The sequence below is a fragment of the Photinus pyralis genome, unplaced genomic scaffold, assembly GCF_008802855.1.
Source record: "Photinus pyralis isolate 1611_PpyrPB1 unplaced genomic scaffold, Ppyr1.3 Ppyr1.4_LG5, whole genome shotgun sequence".
NCBI classification, from domain to species: Eukaryota; Metazoa; Arthropoda; class Insecta; order Coleoptera; family Lampyridae; genus Photinus; species Photinus pyralis.
The window spans coordinates 31503169-31512103 of record NW_022170596.1 but is presented as its reverse complement, the minus strand read 5'-3'; positions in this window follow the sequence as shown (position 1 = coordinate 31512103).

Below are 8935 nucleotides of genomic sequence, written 5' to 3'. Positions count from 1 at the left end.
GTGTTCGTGTGTTCGAATAGGTACTCGCATACCTACGCGAAAGTACTTTCGACCACAGCAGTTCCAATGTCTGCAGATTTGTTGCTTCAATTCCCTTTTTCTCTTTCTCTTAGAAAAGGTGGTAGTGTCTGTAGAAGACTCCAAGTTTCTGTATTCATAAAGGAATGGAAATGTTTAATCGTGAAAACAATAGGACTCGGGGAAAGAACGTCACATATGAATGTTGTACCCGCAAAAACGACAAAGAGGAAGTTAAAATGAAAACAACAAAACCCTATAAAGTTCGTTTTGTTTAAACAAATGGTGTCTTCTGCTGAAATGAATTTGAAAATACAGATCCATCAGAATTGACGTACATCTTGTTGAATGTAAGTGTGGAATGCGTACCGTGCATTGTATACGCAGGAAACCATTTAAGATTTCTATTTTCAATTAAAATCAAAAGATAATAAAATAAACTCTATACGAGAGTATAATTTTAGTCGGCCATAAACAGTGTGTAATTGGGTAATTGGTATGTCAATGCTGACAGTTACTGGCGGGATTTGACAATTGACTTAAAATATACACAGTTTACGGTAAATAACTTCCTGTTTGCAGTTTGTTTATACGAGGGCAACCGATTTTTTGTATTCAAATCAAAGCGCTTTCACATAGTGTATTAGCACTACAAGTCTAAGCTCGTAAAATATATTGAGTATAATTTAAAGGCGAAAACAAGAAATTTACTGTTCAATATATCCTACAACTACTCCCAAGTTAAATCACTGTTGGTAATCTTTTAATACTTTTTAGTTGCAGTTTATGTTAAAGAGTACACATAAACCTTGTCCGTAGAGCTTATGAAATTATTTATATACGTTTAGGTACAAAAACATCGCAGACAAAACCAGTAGGGTGTCAAACATTTAGTGAAAATAAACGTTCTTATTACCCACAACGCTCAAGACAAAGACAAAGGACATATAATTCAAACAAACAACGGGTAATGCGTAACCCAACACCGCTTTTAACAACAAAAACAAACAATTTTTAAAATTTGTGGACCTGTAGGCTATTTATTAACTTGTGAAACGGTTTTAGGACTTCATAAAATTATAACGTGGGAGTTGATTTACAAAAAGGGAAAATTGAAAAATGCTTTCAATGAGGTAGGTACACAAAATAGTAAAATAAATAAGTTATAATAAAAAAAATGCTTCTACTTCTGTCAATATCCTCACCGAGCGTTTATACCTTTGCCAAAAATCATATCAGCAACTGTCACATTCAGCTGCCACCTGTCACTTAAATGTAAGGTATATGAGTTCGCTGCTGACAAACGCCTATATTTTTCTGCCTTTCACGCGTCTGTTTAGTTAAAATAATTAATGAAAAAATATATACGAGAAATAGTTCGTTAACTTATAAATACATAAATGATTAATTTCCCACTTAAATTTAACTCAAATCCGCTTTGATTGCAGCTACGGCCATGATTAGTTAAAGACCCCCATGCGATTAAGGGTAGATGTAGTCAATATCTGTTTAATGTATATTCATAAAGTTACGTATTTGTATAAATAATTATCTAATACCTAGAAATTTAAAACGTTAACGTAAATTGGGCAACGTTTGGCAAACACATTGAAAATTGGAAACACTAGAATTACGGAATCTTCTGAGTTATTTAGTCGTCCCTCCTAAATGAAAGTGATAAAATGAAATAAATCACTGGGAAATGGATTTCGTGATTTCAATTTTTAGAGTGGTGTTCGCGGAAAAATCTTACAATACGTAGGTATTCTCTGCGATTTCTTCCCATTATTGGATTAGTTTACTTTAGTTTGGTATTTTAATAAATTTAGTATTTGTTGGTGGATGAAGTTGTGCGTCCCAGAAAGAAAAAAGTAGAAAGTTCGGGGAGAATCGTCAAAGAATTAACGGGGAGCTGACAGCTAAGTCGATGGGGACCACCTGTAACTTAGCATGGAGTGGTTTTTAGCGCATTTACCAACGAAGTTGGGTGCGCTATTGCAGCCACTTTCTCTGTTCGAGGCCGTAACTACTCCTACAGTTTTCAAGATATTTAGTTCTTTCTTTTTGCCTTTTAACCACAGATACTTCCAGTGAAGGCAAACATATCGTATATAGCCAAAATTAGATATGTGAATGCACAGACTGCGCACTGCCAACTCTCTTATTAATGGAGATATTTCTTTGAACTTTTAACTAAAGACGCTTTTAGTAAAAGAAAACGTATCGTATATTGTCAACATTAGATTAATGTGCGCATGCGCAGGATGGGGAATATCAACTGTCTGATTTATCGAGATACCTATTAGTCCGGGCGAGAAATTCGGTAAAGCGCATTATCAAGGTTCTAACGGCAAATCTTGAGACATTTTGGTGACAAGTGTTTTTAGGGTAATTGGACCCTGCTGAATCCGATTTTACCTGTCACCACCTCGAATTTTGGTTGCTAAGGCCTCAAATCAAGATGGCGGCCAAAATGGCGACTAAAACTCACTTTAACATTTTTTCCTTGTTGAAAATAAAATATTATGATGATTTTTATGTAGCACATACGTTTTGCCACTTAGTACTAGTTTATGAAAAATTTTGAAGTCAAAAAAATTTAAGATGGCGGCTGAAATAGAGCCCCAAATGCCGCGTTTTGTAGTACCTACCTATTCTTGATTTATTCAACCTTAAGTGAGCAAAAGAATTATAATTTGTTTACAAAGTGCCTGCTTAAGTAAAAAAGCAATACAAAAACTCTACTTACACTTTTTCAAAAATGGCGGACAAGATGGCGCTTAGTTTGACTCTTTGTGTGCGATATACAGGTCGTGTTAAAATCATTATTTTTCGTTTAATTTCATATTATTTAGGTATTACCGTATACAAAATCTGTATAAAAAATAAATCGAAAACAAAACTTAAAAAAATAGAAATGAGCAAAAACATTAGGCTCTATTCGGATTCGTCACTTGAATCCGAAGAAGCTGAGTTTCTTCGCTTTCGGTGTTGGTGCAAACGCTTTTACATTGCACTTCTGGTGCACAGCATGCGTTTGCCTTTCGAATTTACAGTTCTCCGGCACTTGCATCCCTTCTTGCAACCACAATATACCAAACTTTGGCATGCTTTTGGCACGGCACACCCACAGTCAAACTATTTCGAACTTGGTATATTATAATTGAACCTAGCATGTAGCCAGCAGAATCGAGCTATCGGTTATTTTGCGCGCGTTGCGTCGTCGCCGCGATGGAGGGTCCTCAATTACGCGTGCGTTTCAAACGCTAAATAAACAATATTTGGCATTCTATTTGTAAAACTAACAAAACATTATAATGGTCTTATAATATAATTATTAATACCTCCCTAACGCACTCAAAAAGATTTCGATAATTGCTATTAAAATATCAAAAGTCATAAAAATATCCGCATTTTGGGAATCATTTTGTTTTATTTTTTTCGCAAATTGTTATTGTTAACAATGGCGGGTAGAAAACCTACTTTTAACGTATTTGTATCAATGTATCAATGTAAAAAATGCAAATTTTTTCTTTGCAACTAAAGAAATTAGTTAACACAATTTTCTACCGTCATTTTGACCATCATCTTTAATTTGTTTTTGGCTACATATTTTTTTATACGATAGTAATAAATAATGAAACGTATGTACTAGATAAAAATCATGATAATATCTTTGGTTACTACAACAACAAATTTTAAAGTGAGTTTTAGTCGCCATTTTGGCCGCCGTCTTGATTTGAGGCCTTAGCAGCCGGAATTCGAGGTGGTGACAGGCAAAATCGGATTCAGCAGGGTCCAATTACCCTAAAAACACTTGTCACCAAAATGTTTCAACATTTGCCGTTAGAAGTTAAGATCTCAAAATTCTCGCCCGGACTATATCTTTTTGAAATGTTAACCGCAAGATCCGGCAAACACATCGCACATAGTGAAAATCAAATGCGGGCATGCACTTGCACATCTCTCTCTAAAGTTTAACCATAGACGCTTCTAGTAAAAACAAACAACGCATACCTATAGCACAGATATAAGGGCGAAACCCTTTTTACTTGTTTTACCACCCGCACGATAGAAGGGAGATAGGTACTGTATTGGGGTAAAAAATCACCCCCTACTTTTTTGACGGAAATACACGTTTTGAAACACGAGGAATCCGAATCAAACAAAATATTGATGATGTCGGTGTGACTGTCGGTCCGTCCGACCACCGATCCGATTGGAACCAAATTTGGTACACATATTCTCATATTCCCACAAACCAAGTCAGCTACCGGAAATTTCTCGCAGGATGGTTTTTATTGTGTTATTAGAATTTGTATCTAACCAGCGATGTAAAGTCAACCACCTGTAATTCATAGCAGCGTGTTTTATATATTGCTGTATATTGTTTTGCTTGTGGAAAAAATTGCTTGTGCCTATGCTAGGTAACAAAGTTTACGTACGTTAAGTTGCGAATTAGAAACATTACGGTAAATCCGAAACATAGCGTAAAGTTTTAAATATAAATTAAAGATTGGTGACTTTCAGATTCAAGAGATAATTTATGGTTTATGTTAAATACGAACAATGAAATCTTGTGAGCCTGAAAAATAAAAAAAATGGGCCTAAACTACATGACATCATTCTTTGCCCGTCTGCAGCGGCTGTGCACAAATAATATTTTTATAGGGCAGAATTTCATTTCTTTTAATTCATGTAAATAAGTTCAAATTTAGATGTTTTTTACTATCAAGTGCTCTGGAGCAGAAGTGGGTTGAGTTTAAAAGTTTTCAGTCACACAGAAAAAGGTCCATTCTTCTTGAAAATATTTGTTTACAACATTTCGTTATTTTGAGCTAGCCGACGGCAATTGCAAGAAAGTGACGTTTTAGGATCAGAATTTTTATTACGAAGGGGCATTTCAGTCCTGGTTTTGAAACTACTTGTTACCATTGCAGTTTTGTAATCGGAAGCCATTTTTAGCGCATTTTCCAGCGAAGTTAGGTCAGCAATTGCAGCCACTTTTTCTGTCCGCCCGTCTGTCCGAGGCCTTAACTACTCTTACAGTTTTCAAAGATATTTAATTCGTTCTTTTTGCATTAGGAAGACAAAAAAGGTGGCGGACTGACCCGGAGGGGAGAGGGCATGTGACGATTGACAATCAAATCTGCGCAAACGCCGACGTTTAAACGTTCTAGGCCCTCAACAGGCTTACGCCCAATTACAGAGTGACCCGCATAATGCTTTTTAGAGGTGCCTACCTCAGCCCAGGTTCGAACACCCGACCTCCGGTTTTGTAGCCCAACGCTCTACCACTGAGCTACAAAGCCGGTGATATTAACTATGCGTTTTAACCATAAACCTGCTTGTGTCTTGCTTGTCTCCATATAGCTTTTCGGGAAGTACCTACTGATTTGTGCACGGAAAATGCCCTAGGGCGAAAATCTTTTCTATTGTTTTTTCTTCACTCTTCTTCTCGTAATAGCATTGTATCTGTATTGATAAATATACAGTGGTAATATCATTGAATAAGGTAGCTCGAATTCAGTTGAAGCTATTGAACGTTAAACATAATAAATTCACTAAATATAAAACATCATATTTAGATAGATATGTGTAAAAATAAACAATGAAAACTCTTTTTAAAATTTAATAACTGCAAAAGTAGGTAGAAACATTGCGTACCTTTAAACAAGAAAACCTGGCCGACTCTGATTCTTTACTTTCGTAGCACAAACCCAGCTTTCGAAAACAAGTGCTCGGAGAGAACTGAAGTTGCTATTGTTATAGGCAAAAAGTCTTTAGCTATTAAAATGAGCACAAAATTTTTCTTCGTGATACTTTCATTATTTCGAAATATCTTCTTGGCTATAATACTATCGGCCGCCCGCCGCCGGGTCGGTATCACTATGTGTGCCATGAGATAAACACCACACCGTTTATAAAAAATACCTAAGTGGAGACGATATCAGATTTTATACGATACAGATATCAAATACACATTTAAGCAAAATTAATATTTAAATTTTGCTGGATAAGCTAGAAAACTCGAAACGAGCAGCTCGACTCGACTCGAATATGATACAGATCATGCACAGATCGGATAGCTGCTCGGTTCGAATGAAATAAGTTGAACTCGACTCGAGAGCTCGGCCCTTTTTCGAGTCGAGCTTTCGAGGCGAGTCGAGTTTACTTCGACATCATGTCCATTCCTATCTGCTGCTGCTGCTGCGAACTGACGTTGGGACTTTTTGGCGTTATTGCTAAAATAGATGGGTGCAACGTGCTAGTTAATAATCCAAACACTAAAGCACAGAATATACTAAAGTGCAAGAGTTCACTGATGCTAAATAATGGTGATTTACATTAAGAAATGCCCTATTTGAAGTAATAGTTTATATCTGATTTTCATGAGCATGAATCAATTTAGTGATACCTACTATTTCTCTTTTTGTTCAACACTCCAGTTATTTACAATGGCTGATCGCGATACCTACCTATGTATTATGTTTTTATGGGCGCAGCCTTAGGTACTCGATGAATGCAAAAATCAAGTTCGTAGAAACTATTGCCACCCAGGAAGAACGCTTTCTTCTCTTTTTGGTCTTTATGTTAATTTGCCCGTAAAGAAAATTTAATTTGCTCCTAGAATCCTCTATAATTGGTGATTAATACTGCCGGCATTCAGATTTATTACGTCAGACCTCGAAGAAAATAGTTTCATTCAGTATAATTTTAACTTTAGAACACAAGTTTGTTTATGTGTAATTAAATGGAATTAAAAACTTCGACGAAAAACTATAAGAGAATATAACACCAGTGATTGATACATCTTGGTATAAACAAATTAAAACCATTACCACAGATTATCCACCAAATCTAATTACGTACTTTACGCCTGAAGTTGCATTACAAATAAACGCTCAATGTAGTAATTATGCCTGTAATATAAATTCCTAATTATTCTTTTCAATTTGTCATACAATGGAAAAAAGACTCAGTTGTTATGCAACACACAATACGCCACAGCAGTAAGAGCGTAATTGTCACCCTCGATTGGTTGCTACAAAATTTATTGGTTTGAAATACAATAGCATGAAACGAAATTTTGATGCGCGACAATTAAATACAGATTAACAAATTACTTTTTAATTAATCAACGTCGAGAACAGTTTCTGTTGCACGGAGATGTTTGTAGATGGCACCGCACACAAAAACTTTTGAAGGATCATTTGCAGTTTGAATTTGAATGTAATGTGGCCGCTTTTTGTATGAAAGTAATTCGTTTACTGCGCATACATAAACGTGTTTTTATAAAGTATTATCGCTATTTCAATTGGTTTCATACGAAATATGTGGAATTCTGTGACTATTTAAATGTAAATTATCGTTTATACCGAAAACAACTAAGAGCTTTAGAAATCGTCGTTCAGCGTCACTTACTTGGTTAATGTAAGCCAAAAATACCAAATTAGCACAGAACTTCACACACAATAGTATATTGAAAGACAAGTGTTACAATGCGACCTATTGTAATACGACTATCTTGTGGCACGAGTGGCGACGCGAAGCGTAGCCACGAGTGTCCGCAAGATAGGAATATTACAACAAAGCATTGTAATACGCGTTTTTCATACTATTTTTTCTATTTCGGTGCTTTAATTTAATTAAAAAAATCATTATCAGAAACTATAGCGAACATTAGAACTAACATGTTTTATGTTGGGAACACTTTTTATGCCGTTAAGTTTTAGGTTGGCAGCGTAGTAAGACTGACATTTTGAAGTTCAAACATGGAAGTACCCAACGAAGTACCTACTTGTACTAACTAGTAACTGCCAACTTAAGAGATGAGTTACCAAAAAAAAAAACGACTATAATCACTGTCTTTGTACAACTGTTTTCGGCCGAAAACAGTTGTACAAAATCATCATTGTGACACCGAAATAGAAAAAAAAGTTTTTCCCAATGCAAGTAAGGATGGAAATTTATAAGAACAAGATTATATCTACCTTACATTGAATATATTTTGTATTTGGGCAACCAGGCCAACACACAATTACTCACACTAACCAACCTTTTGTAATAATGAAAATGGTTAAATAGTTATTATAGAGAGGTTTAATTTGGCAACTCTTTTCATAAGTCAACTTGGAATAAAAAATTTTTACTTTTTAAACTTTTATTTAAATGTAGCGTTGATAATATACAGGGTTTATAAACGTCTGAAGGTGTATCGTTTACAGTTTTTGACCGTAAACACTCAAATGCGTGCGAAAAAGGCCTTTAACACGTGCTTTAAAGTTGCTATAAGTAATGATACTTCAAGTATGACTTTTGAAACTGTCAACTGGGTGAAATAAAAAATCCTCTTAGGCTTAGGTCGCTTTCTGTAAATGAAGGACATTTATTTGGCTTGTACCTATCCTTTGGTTGAAGCTTTCACAAACGCGCGTAATTTAGGCTATGCTACATCACGCCAAAGAAATTGTACAGGAATCATCCAATTTCTAAATAATTTTAAAATCTTTTTGTCTCTATCAATTATCTTTTTTATCGTTCGTTTGTGTATTTTGAGATAGTGTGTTGTATAAAATTAAACTCATAAACGCTCTAGAAATTCCCGAGCATGGCCTTGCACTATAAAACAATGTCACTCCTTAGTTATATAACCTGGGGAATCCCGCTTGAAAAATGTACAAGGTTATAGATATCTGAAGATCATTTGATTATGCAAGGTTAACAGAATATTTGGCGCTGACCATTTTTTAACTTTTTATTCCAATATGGCGTCGGTAATACAGTGATCTGCATTCATATTCTCAATGTATCGACCAAATTTTTATTCCAATGTGAAAACAGAGTATTGTATTTAATTTTGTATTAATGTTCAATCATTGATTATAGCATGTGCATTTTTCCTTTTTAATTAGTT